Here is a 16,694-nt window from a genome sequence, read left to right as displayed (position 1 = left end):
ATCAAGTCTCTCAGTCCATGATTATGGTATGATCTACACTTGGTTAGGTTTTCTTTAAATTTTTATGCAATGTCATAGTTCTTAATGTTCAAGTCTTGCACATCTTTTGTCAAATTTATGTCTAGGTATTCAACATTTTATGGTATTTTAAAATTTTGATTGTTGCCAGTTTATAGAAATATTAATTAATTAATTAATTTGAGAGAGAGAGAGAGCACGTGCATGTGCACTTGCATATGGGGATTTGTGAGGGGAGGGACAGAGGGGGAGAGAGCCTTAAACAGATACCTCGTTGAGCATGGAGCCCAACATAGGGCTCAATATCATGTCCCTGAATCCATCCGGGCTGAAACCAAGAGTCAGATGCTCAACCAACTGTGCCACCCAGGTGCTCTGAAATATAATTTATTTTTGAATATTGCATCCCAGTTTGATAAACTCATATTTTGTTCTGGTAGCTTTATTGTAAATTCCTTAGGATTTTCTACATAGATGATCATGCTGCAAATAAAGTCAGTTTTGCCTTTTCCTTTTTTTTTAAAAAAAGATTTTACTTATTTATTCACGAGAGATACAGAAAGGGAGGCATAGACATAGGCAGAAGGAGAGGCAGGCTCCCTGCCAGGAGTCCAATGCGGAACTTGATCCCTGTACCTGATCTCGGGACTCTGGGATCACATTCTGAGCTGAAGGCACTCAACCACTGAGCCACCCAGGTATCTCTGCCTTTTCTTTTCTAATCTAGATGCCTTTTAATCTCTTCCTTCCTCCCTCTCTTCCTTCCTCCTTTCTTTGCTTTCTTGCTTTCTTGTTCTAGCTAGAACCTCCAGTATAAGTCTGAATAAAAGTGGTGGCAGTGGACATCTTTACTTTTTCCCAGATCTTAGGAGGAAAGCATTCTCTTTCATCAAGTAAAATGTTTGCTGCAGGTTTTTTATAGATGCCTTTAATCAGGTTAAGGACATTCCTTTCTATTACTACTTTGCTGAGAAATTTTATCATTATTATTGGATTTTGTCAAGTGCTTTTTCTACATCTATTGAGATGATCATCTTTAACTTCAAAAAGTGTTAATGTAAAACAATATCTGAACTGCCTCATTCACTTCCCTACAATAAAAAGACCTTAAAAAACTCTTTGGTTTTTTGTCTTACCCCTCACGATCAATATAGAATTGTAGCAGAATATCTCAGATTCACTTTTTGTTTTAATTACATCAGGTAGACACTATTCTTTTTTTTTTTTTTTTTTTTTTTTTTAGGTAGACACTATTCTTATTGCTCTAAGCATCTGTGTTTATATGGATTTAACTACATGTATGCACTTTTATAGTTGGTCATTCCTTCTCACAACTCAAGTCACCCTTCTAGGATAATTGTCTCTCCTCTTGAAACATATCTTTTAAAAGATCCTTGTACATATTTCCTGCTATTAAGCTCTTAATTTTTGATTATCTGCAAATGACTTCATTTTACCCTCATTCTTGAAAGATAATTTTGGTAAGCACACAATTCTCTCTTGGTTATCCTCTCAATATTTTACAGATTGTCTTGTGGCTCCCTTTGTTGTGTTGAGAAGGTTGTTATTATTCTAACTCTTATTTCTTTATTAGAAATCCATCCTGGGATGCCTGGGTGTCTCAGCGGTTGGGCGTCTGCCTTTGGCTCAGGGCATGATCCTGAAGTCCCCGGATTGAGTCCCACATTGGGTTCCCTGCATGGAGCCTGCTTCTCTCTCTGCCTGTGTCTCTGCCTCTGTGTGTGTGTGTCTCTCATGAATAAATAAATAAAAATCTTTTTTTTTATTTTTTTTTAAATTTTTATTTATTTATGATAGTCACACAGAAAGAGAGAGAGGCAGAGACATAGGCAGAGGGAGAAGCAGGCTCCATGCACTGGGAGTCCGACGTGGGATTCGATCCCGGGGCTCCAGGATCGCGCCCTGGGCCAAAGGCAGGCGCCAAACCGCTGCGCCACCCAGGGATCCCCAAAATCTTTTTTTCTAAGAAAAGAAATCTATCCTTTCTTTTTGGCTGATTTTAGGATCTCCTCTTTTTTTTTTTTAGATTTTATTTATTTATTCATGAGAGACACACACACAGAAAGAAAGAGAGAGAGAGAGAGGCAGAGACACAGGCAGAGGGAGAAGCAGGCTCCATGCAGGGAGCCCGATGTAGGACTTGATTCCGGGTCTCCAGGATCACGCCCTGGGCTGAAGGCGGCGATAAACCCCAGAGCCACCGGGGCTGCCCTCCTCTTTGTCTTTGATATTCCAGTAGAATCTGTCTAGGCATTGATTTCTTTCTACTTAACTTCCTTGGGATAAATTATGTTTTTCAGATCTGTGGATTGATGTTTTTCATCAGTTTTGAAAACTTTATATCCATTATCTCTAAATATATTACCTTTCCTCTATGCTCTCTCTATATTCTTTCTGGGACTTATTAGTAAAATAACTAGATAGGCCTCAGGGGAAAAAATATTTACAACATATATAACTAAGAAGGTCCTTATACCCAGAATATATAAGTAACTCCTCAAAGCCAATGATAAAAAGAAAAACAATAAAAATGGCAAAAGAATTGAACAGAGGGCAGCCCAGGTGGCTCAGCGGTTTAGCTCCGCCTTCTGTTCAGGGTGTGATCCTGGAGTCCTGGGATCAAGTCCCCCATGGGGCTCCCTGCATGACGCCTGCTTCTCCCTCTGCCTGTTTCTCTGCCTCTCTCTGTCTCTCTCTCTGTCTCTCATGAATAAATAAATGAAATCTTTAAACAAACAAAAAAAGAATTGATCAGAAACTTCACAACAGAACATACACAAAGAATTGTCAATAAACACACAAAAGAGTATTCATCAAGAGTCATCAAAGAATTGCAGATTAAAACTATACTAAGATACCACTATAATATATACTAAAATAAAAAAAAACATCAAATGAGGAAGAGGATGTGAAGCAACTTGAACTCTTGCTGGTGAGAATATAAAGTGGTACAACAATTTTGGGGAACTGTTTGGCACTTGTAAAGTTAAATATACATTCACCCACTCTATGACCAGCAATTTCACTCTCATGTATTTTCCAAAAATGAATTTTAAAAAATGATTTCACAAAATATACAAGGGTGTTTAAAGCTTTTTCATAATACAAAAAAAAACCCTGTAAATTACTTAAATGTCCATCAGTAATAATTTATTTGTGAATGGATAAACAAGTTGTGGAATAGTCACACGATGGACTACAGTTATTGCACCTTGCACTTTCTGCCATGGAAAAGCAGCACAGTGTCTGCTAGGCAGTTTTCTTTCTTTCTTTCTTTCTTTCTTTCTTTCTTTCTTTCTTTCTTTCTTTCTTTCTTTCTTTCTTCTTTCTTTCTTTCTTTCTTTCTTCTTCTCTCTTTCTTTCTTTCTTTCTCTTTTTTTTTCTTTCTTTCTTTCTCTTTCTTTATTAAAAAGATTTTTTAAAAAGATTTATTTATTTTAAAAAAAGATTGATTTATTTATTCATCAGAGACACAGAGAGAGAGAGACACAGGCAGAGGGAGCAGCAGGCTCCCCATGGGGAGCCCAGTGCAGGACTCAATCCCAGACCCTAGGATCATGCCCTGAGCAGAAGGTTGAGGCTCAACCACTGAGCCACCACCAGGTGCCCCAGCTAGGCAGTTTTTAGATTTAGACAACAGTACATACAACATTTGGGAATTCTGTTCTGATCCATTCACTGAGCCGCTTGAAGGCTGCCAGGTTTAAGTAGAGCCCAGAGCAAGAGAGAGCTCTATGTATGTTAGGTTAAGGTACGAGGGTCTCTGCCTATCATGATCTATGAACTGTCAGCCCCACCAAATTCAGAGTGGTATATTCAAGGTTGGGCCTGCACAGATCCAAAGGGCAAATGTAAGTTTCATGACAATATGGCCTGACCTCCACCTGTATCTGTGGCATCAATACCTCTCCCTCAGCTCATGCCTATGGCCTCTTGGAGATTCTCTATTACCAGCTAACAGCAAGGAAAAACTCAGGCTTGGTTCATTGATGGGTCAGTATGATAAGCTTGACTGAACCAAAAATGGTCTGCTGCTGTTCTACAGACCTACCCAGGGTAAAAAATAGTGGTTAGGGGTAATCTTCACAGTGGGCAGAGCTTCAAGTAGTAGCCTTGGTCATCAACTTGGTGTAGAGTGAGAAATTAATGTCCTGGAATAGGGATATGTATGGATTCCCAGGCAGTGATGAACTGGTTGGTCAGGGGCCTGGAAGTAGCAAGGTTGAAAGGTTAGAGACAAGGAGATGTAAGGAAGAAGCCTATAAGTGGACCTATGAGAGTGGAAACAAAGTGCATAGATCTTCGTGTCTAGTGTTACTGCCTACAGCATCTGTCACAGAGAGAAAATAAACAATATGGTGGAAAAGGTGACTTGTCTCATAGACGTAAGTCAGCTTTTATTTTAGGCTACTCTAGTGTTTCTACAATGGGTTCATTAGTAGAGTACTACAGTGGCAGGGATGCACGTTACCTATGGCCCAATAATGTAGGCTCCCTTTCATCACATCTGGTGGCAAGTGAATTACATTGAGTCCTTCTGCTATGGAGCGGCTGTAATTTTTTTCCTACTAGGCTTGGCGTGCATTCTGGGTATGGATTTGCCTTCCATACATTGTAGTGCCTTGGCCAGTACCACTGTCTGAGAGCTTAAAGAGCATTTGGTCTACCAACCTGTGACCCACTTTATAGAGAATGAGATGTAATGATGGTCACATTACCACATTACAGAATCCTCTAGTGCTACCATATACTGCATCACCCAGGAGTTAGACCTGAGAGAATGCTAGAATGACCTCTGAAAGTTAGTTAATGTACCAGCTTGGGAATGACACTGCCTTCAAGGTGTAGTATATGGCCATAACATAGCTTCAAAGGGAATATGCTTTTACCAAGAACATAAAGTTCCACCAAACCTAAAGCTATGGTTAACACTCAGTCATGTTGTGCTCCTGGTGCCAGTAAGCCAGCAGCCAAAGAAAGGAATTCCTATGCTGACAGAGGTAACTAAACCTATTATGAGAAGGTAAGGTTCTTTTTTTTTTTTAAAGATTTTATTTATTCATTCATGAAAGACAGACAGAGAGAGAGGCAGAGACACAGGCACAGGGAGAAGCAGGCTCCATGCAGGGAGCCTGATGTGGGACTCGATCCCGGGTCCCCAGGATCAGGCCCTGGGCTGAAGGTGGCGCTAAACCGCTGAGCAACCGGGGCTGCCTGGGTTCTTTTATATAAGGGGCGGGGGCTGGGGGGTGTGGGGACAGTGGAAACATCGCTGAAACTCAAGAGATTCACTGACATGCCTCTTGGTGTTTCCATGCCTATCGATAAGTATGTATGGGCAACTTCAGCAGCCACAGTGTGACAAAGATGAGGTTAAGCCACTGAACTAGCAAACACGTTCATGGATTGGAAGATTCAGTACTGCTATCAATTCTCCTCAAATTTATCTATTGAATTAGTGCACTCTCAATTAAAACACTGGTAGAATCTATCATAGAAATTGACAAACTGATTTTAAAATTTATATGGAAATACAAAGGACCTATAATAGCCAAACATCTTTGAAAAAGAATAAAGTTAGAAGAATTGCATTACTTGATTTCAAATTTATTTTATTTATTTTTAAGATTTTATTTATTTATTTATTTATTTGAGAGAGAGAGAGAGAGAGGACAAGCAGGGAGGAGAAGGAGAAGCAGGCCCCCCATGAACAGGGAGCCTGGTCCCAGGGTCTGGCATCACAACCTGAGCCAAAGGCAGATGCTCAACTGACTGAGCCACCTAAATGCCCCTCAAATTTATTTTAAAACTGTATATTGGACTTTGATTAAAGAAGATTTCTTGAAATTAAAAGAAAAAGCTGTAATAAACAAGAAAGTGTGATATTAGTGTAAGGACAGAATATAGGTAAATGGAACAAATTAGAGAGACCTGAAAGAGATCTACTCATATACATACATGATCAATTGATTTTCAAAAGTGGGACCAAGGCAATTCAATGGGGAAAGGTTAATCTTTTCAAGAAGTGGTGCTGGAATAATGAGACAGGGGATGGGGTGGGAAGGAAAGAAACTTAATCCTTACTTCATACCATATACAATAAGTGATTTCTTGTCTCTGCTGAGATTTACTGCTAGTAGTATATACATTCACATGTTTGGTGGTGGTTTGAGAAATCAAACAATAGTCTTGTAGGCTTAACTTGAGAAAGCTTCCCTAATTCAGCCTTTCTTGTGAGTTTAGCTCTACCTGGAAGTCTCAAAATCAGTATTTTATCTTTGTTCTTGTTCTGAGAATTTAAGAGTACGGCCTAATGTTAATTGTGTTTGCTAAATACTGCAATTTTATTGTTCTATTGATAAAATCATTGTTTCTACAAATGACTGACACAAAATTTAACACAAAGATTAGCACAAATATGAACAGAGGAGCTTAATAAAACAATGTAAATATTGTCTATGAAACCATCTAAATAGTTTTCTTGTTGGAGCTGGTTGTTGTATTGTTTTTAAGTAGGTTCCATGCTCAGCATGGAGCCCAACATAGGGCTTGAACTTATGACCCTGAGATTGAGACCTGAGCTGAAATCAAGAGTCGGGCACTTAACCCGACTGTACCACACAGGTATCCTGTTGTTGTCTTTTAAGTACGCTCCATGTCCAATGTGGGGCTTGAGCTCATGACTGTGAGATCAAGAGTCACATGCTCTACCAACTGAGCCAGGTAAACACCTATGGAGTTGCTTGTTCTAATAAAGAAGAGCAGAACTAGTACTTTTTAAAAAAATTTTTTTATTTATTCACTCATGAGAGACACAGAGAGAGGCAGAGACACAGGCAGAGGGAGGAGAAGCAGGCTCCATGCAGGAGCCTGATGCAGGACTTGATCTTGGAACCCTGGGACCACCTCCCTGAGCTGAAGGCAGACGTTTCACCGCTGAGCCACCCAGATGTCCCAGAACTAGTCCTTAAGCCTTCTAGTTTACTAATTTATTTTTTTAAGTTGTATTTATTTATTTGTGAGGGGAAGGGGCAGACGGGGAGAGAATCTTAAGCAGAGTCCATGCTTAGCATGGAGCTGGCATGTGGGGCTTGACAGGGGGCTCAATCTCATGACACTGAGATAATGATCTGAACCAAAACCAAGAGCCAGACACTCAACTGATTGCACCACCCAGGCACTCCTATTTATTTGTTTTTAAAAATATTTTATTTTTAAGTAATCTCTATGCCCAACATGGGACTTGAACTCACAACCCCAAGATCAAGAGTCAGATGCTGTACTGACTGAGCAGGCCAAGCACCTCAAACCTTCCAGTTTAAGTAAGGGACTTAGAACCAGGTTATCTGTCAGTTTTTCTGACATATATGAGAAATATCTATACCAGTTATGGATTTAGTATCTGTTTCTATTAAATCTCCTAAAAATGGCGTCTTCCCTATCTCTTGGTATTGTCCTCCCAGTGGTAATTTGGGGATGTATGAATCATAACTATATCAAACTAAAAAAGTACACCTAGATATTTAAAGAAATCACTGCCTTGCACCTCTCTGGCTGCCAACCAGTTGATTTATTTTACATGTGACTTGTCTTAGTTCACTGGGCCCTGGGAACTAGCTCCCCTGGCCCATTTCCAGCATTGTAACAATAGCTAACATTGAGAATTGGTTGTGTGCCAGATATTGCACTAAATACTGTACATGGGTAGTCACTTGAATCTAATGCTCACAGCCAGTCTTTGAGGTAGGTGTTGCACCATTCATCTCCACATTACATGTGAAGTAGCAGGTTCAAAGACATTGGTAACATGCCTAAGGTAACACAGCTTCTGGAAAAGCCAAGATTAAAACCCAGTTCTGTCTGACTTGAAAGCTGACATTTTGTTGCAATTACCTTCCACAGTGTATGTGACCATGGCCAAATTCCAGATGCAGTGGCGGGAAGGACCCTTGGGGCCCTTCAGGTCTGCCTTGTAGCGAGTCATCTTCCCTAGTGTCCCTCCATGTTTACTTTTGGCTCCAATATGGTTAGTTCAAGCAACATGATGCTCAAAGTAGCTTCTGGGTTTTCTTTTTTTTTTTTTTTTTTAATTTTTATTTATTTATGGTAGTCACAGAGAGAGAGAGAGAGAGAGAGAGAGAGGCAGAGACACAGGCAGAGGGAGAAGCAGGCTCCATGCACCAGGAGCCCGACGTGGGATTCGATCCCGGGTCTCCAGGATCGCGCCCTGGGCCAAAGGCAGGCGCTAAACCGCTGCGCCACCCAGGGATCCCAGCTCTGGGTTTTCAAAGCCCTTTCTGATATAAAGTCAAAATCTGCCTCCTTTTGGCTTCCATTAGATGGTCAGCCTTTTGCCTTATGGGGCCTTATAGAAGACATAAATCTAGTCCCCATCCTAGGGAATCCCCTCAGATCTCGACTCATTCATTTACCAGATTTTTACTGTGTACCCACAATGTGCCTGGGACAGAGCACTGAGCAAGACAAAGTTGTAGCCCTGGTGGAGCTGGCATTTTAAAAGGGGAGACAGACAATAAGTTCCTTATTGTCTCTCTCTCTCTCCCTCCCTCCCTCTCTCTTTCTCTCTCTCTCTCTCTCTCACACACACACACACACACACACACACACTTCTAGTCTCTCTGGATTATTCCAGCTTTCCAAATTTAAGATCCTTTGAAAATGTGGTCCCAAATTAGGTAGCAATACAAAGAGCAAGGACATTGGGCTGGCTCTAATGAGCCCACGTAAGAAGCTCTGGCTTATTTCTGGGGTTTGGAGGGGCCATAGGTCCAGGGTAATCCCAAAGCTTTATTCTGTCCAAATTCTGGCAAAAAAGGAAAGAAAATCTTGTCTCCATATACCAAACAAGCAAGCAGCAAACAAGCCCAATTCACTGGCCTCCCTACCTTCTCCCAAACTCCAGAGTTCCCACTCCTACCACTGCCAACTATCTCCTACACCTGTCCCCAGCTCCTCTCCTAGCCAGAAAGCATGGGCACTTCTGACTAAACTCACATTCTGCTCTTCTTCAGCCCAAAGCTTCTTTGCCTGTTCTCACTGCCTCCCACTCCCTGTCTCAGTCCTCTTTACCCTCCCCCAGGCTTCTGGCCTCTTCCGCCTCCCAAATCTCTCTATTTCAGCCATGCCCCAAGATCAAGTGTTGGCACTGTTCCCTCAGACTTACATCCTTCCTTTTCACCTCCCCAACCCTACTCCAACAGATAGTTGGAATAGGAGAACATCTGAGATAGTATCACAGGTCAAACACACACACACACACACACACACACTTCCTTTTATCCTGTGACTCTCTGGTCACTGACTCAGGGCACAGTGGAACAAAAGAACTCATGATGTTGGTTTCAGTGTCATAACAATAGATTTGGAAGAATGAATGCCTACCGAAGGGAATCATGAGACAATGAGGAGCAGAGATGACAGGAACAGCAGAGGTTTCAGGAAGGATTCAAAAAGTTGGGGTGTCCCCCTGTATCCCAGGCCCCCCCCAACCAATCCCCACCCTGGCTGAGGTACAGAAATAAAAATAGGACCCAGAGAGATTGGGTTGCTGACAGCCCCATGTCTGTGTCATGTTTCTGGGCTGGAGCCAAGGTCAAGGATATCTTCAAGGATGATGGTCAGTGGGAGCCCCTGTGATCTGACGGGACTCAGAGTCCCTGGGCTTCAAGAGGGATGGGGCACAGAAGGGTTCTCCTGCCACCAAGAGTTGTATGGCTTTGGCATCAAGAGTTGGTAGACCTGGAATGGCCCTGCCTTCATGACAGGGAGGGCCAAGATGCAGAAGGGACCAAGTAGACTTCCCATAGGTGCCAGCAGGGGCTGGAAGCCCTCCCCCAATAATATTACCTAGCCTTTGTGGAGTGCTCACAACATGACACTTCATGTGAATGGACCTCATCTACATCTCAAAACAACCTTGTGAGATACTATTATTCCCATTTTACAGATGAACAAATTGAAGCACAGAAAAGTGAAGACACCCACTCAAGGACACAGTACACGAGTGGCAGGGCAGGTATTTTCACTCAAAGAATCAATTTTAGGGCAGCTCTGGTGGCTCAGCAGTTTAGCGCAACGTTCAGCCCAGGGTGTGATCCTGGAGACAGGGGATTGAGTCCCACGTCAGGCTCCCTGCATGGAGCCTGCTTCTCCCTCTGCCTGTGTCTCTGCCTCTATCTCTCTCTCTGTGTCTCTCGTGAATAAATAAATAAAATATTTTTTGAAAAATCAATTTTATTAAGACATATATGCATACAATAAATGCATATATTTTGAGTGTGCAGTTTGATGAATTTTGACAAACGTAAATGTCCATCACCACAATCAAGACATAGAACACTTCCATTTTTCCAAAATGTTCCCTTGTGCCTCTTCCCAGTCAATCTCCATACCCATTCCATGCTCCAGGCATTAAGTGATCTGCTTTCTGATACTATTAATTCAATTAGTCTTTCCTAAAATTTCATAAAATGTAATTATACAATACAATCAGTACTCTTTTATAGCTGGCTTCATATATCCTCTATTGTGAAGTTTCCATTCAAGTTTTTTGCTCTGTATTTGTTTTGAGTTTTTAGGGTTCTTTATATGTCTGAATACAAGTCTGAATACTTGTATTGCAAATAGTTTCTTCCAGGCTGTGGTTTGCCTTTTCATTTTGCAAATGATGTCTAAGGGTCGATTTTTATTTTTTATTTTTTATTTATTTATTTATTTATTTATTTTTTAAATTTTTATTTACTTATGATAGGCACACAGTGAGAGAGAGAGGCAGAGACACAGGCAGAGGGAGAAGCAGGCTCCATGCACCGGGAGCCCGACGTGGGATTCGATCCCGGGTCTCCAGGATTGCGCCCTGGGCCAAAGGCAGGCGCCAAACCGCTGCGCCACCCAGGGATCCCTAAGGGTCGATTTTTATTTATCGATTTTTTCTTTTATGGTTCGTGCTTGTTATGTCCTATCAAAGACCCCTAAGGTCACAAAAAATTTCTCTTACATTGTCTTCTAGAAGTTTTATTTATTTATTTATTTATTATTTATTTATTTATTTTAAAAAGATTTGTATTTATTTATGAGAGACAGAGAGAGAGAGAGAGAGAGAGAGAGAGAGAAGCAGAGACACAGACAGAGGGAGAAGCAGGCTCCATGCAGGGAGCCTGATGGGGGACTCGATCCCAGGACTCCAGGATCACACCCTGAATGGAAGGCGGCGCTACACTGCTGAGCCACCCGGGCTGCCCTCTCGAAGTTTTGTAGTTATAGTTTATACCTTATTAGTTTTAGTTTTGCATTTAGGTTATATGATCTATTTTGAATTAGTTTTTGTATAGGTTAAGAATGAAGGATCAAAGTTCCTCCTCCCCCTCCCCCACCAATGGATATACAGCTGGTCCTGCTTCATTTGTTAAAAAGCCTATCCATTCCTCATTAACTTATCCTGACTCCTTTGTCTCAAATCAATTGACTGTATATGTGAGGATCTATTTCTGGACCCTATTCTGTTCCATAGATATGTTTTGATATATATTTATGTTCTTTTTTTTTTTTAAGATTTTATTTATTTACTCATAGAGACACAGAGAGAGAATGAGAGGCAGAGACACAGGCAGAGGGAGAAGCAGGCTCCATGCAGAGAGCCCGACGGGGGACTCGATCCAGGGTCTCCAGGATCACGCCCTAGGCTGCAGGTGGTGCTAAACCGCTGCGCCACCGGGGCTGCCCATATATTTATATTCTTATGCTAATATTACACTGCACTGTATGTCCTCTGATCTCATTCTTCTTTTTCAAAAATTATATTGGCTATTCCAGGTCCTTTGAATTTCTGAATTCATTTTATTCATTCTTTTTTTTTTTTTAAGATTTTATTTATTTATTCATGAGAGACACAGAGACACAGGCAGAGGGAGAACCTGGCTCCCCGAAGAAAGCCCAATGTGGGACTCGATCACAGGATCACAACCTGAGCTGAAGGCAAATGCTCAAGTCACTGAGCCACCCAGGTGCCCCTGTATTCATTTTATTTTATTTTTTTAAGATTTTATTTATTTACGAGAGAGAGAGAGAGAGAGAGAGAGAGAGAGGCAGAGACACAGGCAGAGGGAGAAGCAGGGCCCATGCAGGGAGCCTGATGTGGGACTCGATCCCGATCCCGGGTCTCCAGCATCACTCCCTGGACTGAAGGCGGCGCTAAACCGCTGAGCTACCCAGGCTGCCCCTGTATTCATTTGAGAATCAGCTTCTCAATTTCTACCCATAAAGCCTGCTGAGATTTTGACTGATTTACTTTTTTGAGTCTATAAAATTGAATCTCATTCTCAAAATGAAAAGGCTGCTTAGAAACAGTATACTCTTTAATCAAATTTCTAGGATATACAATTATTAACTGTAGCCATCAAACTTAATGTTTAATTAATCTGAATAATTATTAAATTTAAATCCTTATTAAAAAATAAGTGTGAGGACATGGAGAAATGGGAACTTTTATGCATTGCTGGTGAGGATGTAAAGTGGTACAGGCACTATGGAAAACAGTTCCCAGATTCTTCAGAAAGTTAAACATAGAACTAGCATATGATCTATCCAGCAATTCCACTCCTAGGCATATATCCAAAAAAAAAAAAAAAAAAAAAAAGGAAAGAAGGGACCCAAACAGATAGGTGTACACCAATGTCTATAATAGCATTATTCACAGTAGCCAAAAGGCAGAAATAACCCAAATATCCATCAACAGGGGGATCCCTGGGTGGCTCGGTGGTTTGGCGCCTGCCTTTGGCCTGGGGCGCAATCCTGGAGTCCCGGGATCGAGTCCTGCGTCGGGCTCCCGGCATGGAGCCTGCTTCTCCCTCTGCCTGTGTCTCTGCCTCTCTCTCTCTCTCTCTCTCTCTATCATGGATAAATAAATAAATAAACTTTAAAAACAAAAACAAATATCCATCAACAGATGCATGTGTAAACAAAATGTGGTCTATACATACAATGGAATTTTTTGGGTATATTTTTTAATTGAGTTCAATTTGCCAACATATAGCATAACACCCAGTACGCATCCCGTCAAGTGCCCCCCTCAGTGTCCATCACCCAGTCACCCCAACCCCCCACCCACCTCCCCTTCCACTACCCGTTGTTCATTTCCCAGAACATTTCTGTCACCCTCTCTGATATTTCCCACTCATTTTCTCTCCTTTCCCCTTATTCCCTTTCACTATTTTTTATAGTGAAATGAAATGAATGAAACCATATAATGTTTGTCCTTCTCCGATTGACTTACTTCACTCAGCATATACCCTCCAGTTCCATCCACGTTGAAGCAAATGGTGGGTATTTGTCTTTCCTTTTTTTTTTTTTTTTTTTTTTTTGGTATTTGTCTTTCCAATGGCTGAGTAATATTCCATTGTATACATATACCACATCTTTACAATGGAGTTTTTAAAAATATTTTATATATTTATTCATGAAAGAGACAGAGAGGGAGGCTCTCCAGAGGAGAACCCGGCGTGGACTCAATCCCAGGAACTCAGGATCATGACCTGAGCCACCCAGATGTCCCCATACAATGGAATTTCATTCAACCATAAAAAGGAAGGAAGTTCTGACACATACTACAACATGGATGTACCTTGAAGACACTATGGCTAAATGATGTAAGCTAGACACAAAAGGACAAATATTGTATGATTTCACTTATATGAGGACCTAGAATAAGGAAATTCATAAAGACAGGAAGCAGACTAGAGGTTACCGGGAGTGCAAAAGGGAAATGGTGAATTATTGTTTGTAATACAGAGATTATGTTGGGGATGATGAAAAAGATATATAGCAGTGATAGTTACACGACATTGTGAATGCATTTAATGCCATTCGATTGTACATTTACAAATGGTTATAATGATAAATATTATGCTATATTTTACCAAAATAAAAACTAAATCTTTATTAATGAACCAATGGCATATACCTAGTTACATTTAAAAATGGAATAGTAAAAAAAATAAAAAATAAAAAATAAAAAATAAAAATGGAATAGTATTCCCAGGGCGCCTGGTGGCTCAGTCATTTAAGCATCTGCCTTTCGCTCAGATCATGATCCTAGGGTCCTGGGATTGAGCTGTACATCAGGCTCCTTGCTCAGTGGGGACTTTGCTTTTCCCTCTGCTTGTGCTCTCTCTCAAATAAATGAATAATCTTTTTAAAAATGGAAGTGTGGGCCAGGACTGGGGTTCCTCATTTTAATCTTTTTAAAATGTGTCCCATTATCTTCCTTTGTACTTGAGCTCACAAGGGCAACAATGTGTCTCTTGAAATCACCTGGGAATTCATCTCTTAATCAGTCAACAGATATTTATTTAGCATCTAGTATTGGTCAAGCACTGTTCTAAATTCTGGGATGGTGGTGTGGAGAGAATGGCCATGAACAAAACAAAGTCCTTGCACTCAGGGAACTTATATTCTACTTGGAAGATACAGGTAATATATCAAGTACAGTAGCAATATATCAAGTAGAGATACATGTAATGGAGAGAAGGGATTATCTGATAATATTTTGTTAAAGAATTTTTGTGTCTATATTCATGCCAGATTCTGATCCATGTATTCTCTCCTTGTGATAGCCATGGCTTTGAAGGCAAGGTAATGCTGGCCTTATAAAACAAGCTGGGATGTGTCTTCTCTTCTGTTTCCAAAAGAATTTGTGTAGGGTTGGTATTATTTCTTCTTTAACTTTGGTAGAATTTGGGATCCCTGGGTGGCGCAGCGGTTTAGCGCCTGCCTTTGGCCCAGGGCGCGATCCTGGAGACCCGGGATCGAATCCCACGTCGGGCTCCCGGTGCATGGAGCCTGCTTCTCCCTCTGCCTATGTCTCTGCCTCTCTCTCTCTCTCTCTCTCTCTCTGTGGGACTATCATAAAAAAAAAAAAGACAACAATGCCAATAAAAGGAAATTAAAAAAAAAAAAAAAAAACTTTGGTAGAATTCACCAGTGAACCAACAGGACCTAGCATTCCCTTTGTGGGAAGGTTTTATGAATTCAATTTCTTTAATAGACATAGGACTATTCTGTATTTTTTACTTCTTGAATCAGTTCTAGTCATTTGTGTCTCAAAGAATTTGTCCATTTCACATAGATTACTGAATATATTAACATAATGTTAAAAATATTTACTTGTTACCCTTTTTTATCTTTTAAAAAAGTTTAAGTAGGAGCATGTGGGTGGCTCAGTTGGTTGGGCATCTGCCTTCAGTTCAGATCATGATCTCAAGATTCTTGGGTCAAGCCCTGAGCTGGGCTCCCAGCTCAGTAGGAACCCTACTTCTCCCTCTCCCTCTGCTGCTCCCCCTGCTTGTGTATGCTCTCTCTCTCAATAAATCAATAAACAAATCAATAAATTTTTAAAAAGATTTAAATAATAATTAAAAATCTTATATTTTTATTCACATAGTTACCATTTTTGGTGTACTTCATTGCTTTTTGTAGACCCACACTTTCATCTGATGTCATTTTCCTTCCACTTAAAAGGCTTAACATTTTTTTCCCTAACATTTCTTATGGTGTGAATTTCATTTCTTTAAAAATCTTTATTTGTCATCATTTGCTGGGTACAGAATTCTACTATACCGACAGCTTTTCTGTTTCAACACTTTAAAGATATTGCTTCACTGTCTTCTTGCTTGCATTGTTACCAGTGAGAAATCTGCTGCCATACTTATCTTTATTTGTATATAACAAATTACTTTTTTCCTGACTGCTTCCAAGCTTTTCTGTTAATCACTGGCTTTGAACAATGTGATTATAATCTGTCTTGATTTGGGGTTTTTTCGCCTCATGTTTCTGGTGCTTGAAGTAAATTGAACTTCTTGGATCTGTGGGTTTACAGTTCTCATCAAATTTAGAAAATCTTTAGCTATTATTTCTCCAAATATTTTTTGTCCCACTCCCCTCATTCAAGGACTCCAATCACACACATCTCAGGCCACTTGAGGTTGTCTCACAGCTCACTGATACACTTCAGTTTTTGTATTCTTTTTCTGTTTCATTTCGATAATTTCTTTGATATATCTTCAAGTTCATTAATCTTTTCTTCTGCAGTGTTTTTTTAAAAAAGATTTTATTTATTTATTCATGAGAGACACAGAGAGATAGGGAGAGAGGCAGAGACACAGGCAGAGGGAGAAGCAGGCTCCATGCAGGGAGCCTGACATGGGACTCAATCCCGGGTCTTCAGGATCACGCCCTGGACTGAAGGTGGCACTAAACTGCTGAGCCACCAGGGCTGCCCTCTTCTGCAGTGTTTAATCTAGTAATCCCATTCAGCATATTTTTCATCTCTGATATTGTAGTTCTCATCCCAGGAAATTTGATATGGGAATTTTTATATCTTACATGTCTCTTCTTAGCTTTTTTTTTTTTTTTAAAGATTTTATTTATTTATTCATGAGAGACACAGAGACAAAGGCAGAGACAGAGGCAGAGGGAGATGCAGACTCCCTGCGGGGAGCCTGATGCGGGACTGGATCCCAGGATCATGACCTGAGCCAAAGGCAGACACTCAACCACTGAGCCACCCAGGTGCCCCTCTTATTAGTTTTTTAAACATATAGAATAGTTATATTTTTAAGTATCCTTATCTGTCAATTCTA

Source organism: Canis lupus, chromosome 18 (assembly GCF_011100685.1).
Source record: "Canis lupus familiaris isolate Mischka breed German Shepherd chromosome 18, alternate assembly UU_Cfam_GSD_1.0, whole genome shotgun sequence".
Lineage (NCBI taxonomy): Eukaryota > Metazoa > Chordata > Mammalia > Carnivora > Canidae > Canis > Canis lupus.
The sequence above is the reverse complement of the archived record's forward strand: the minus strand, read 5'-3'. Positions refer to the sequence as shown.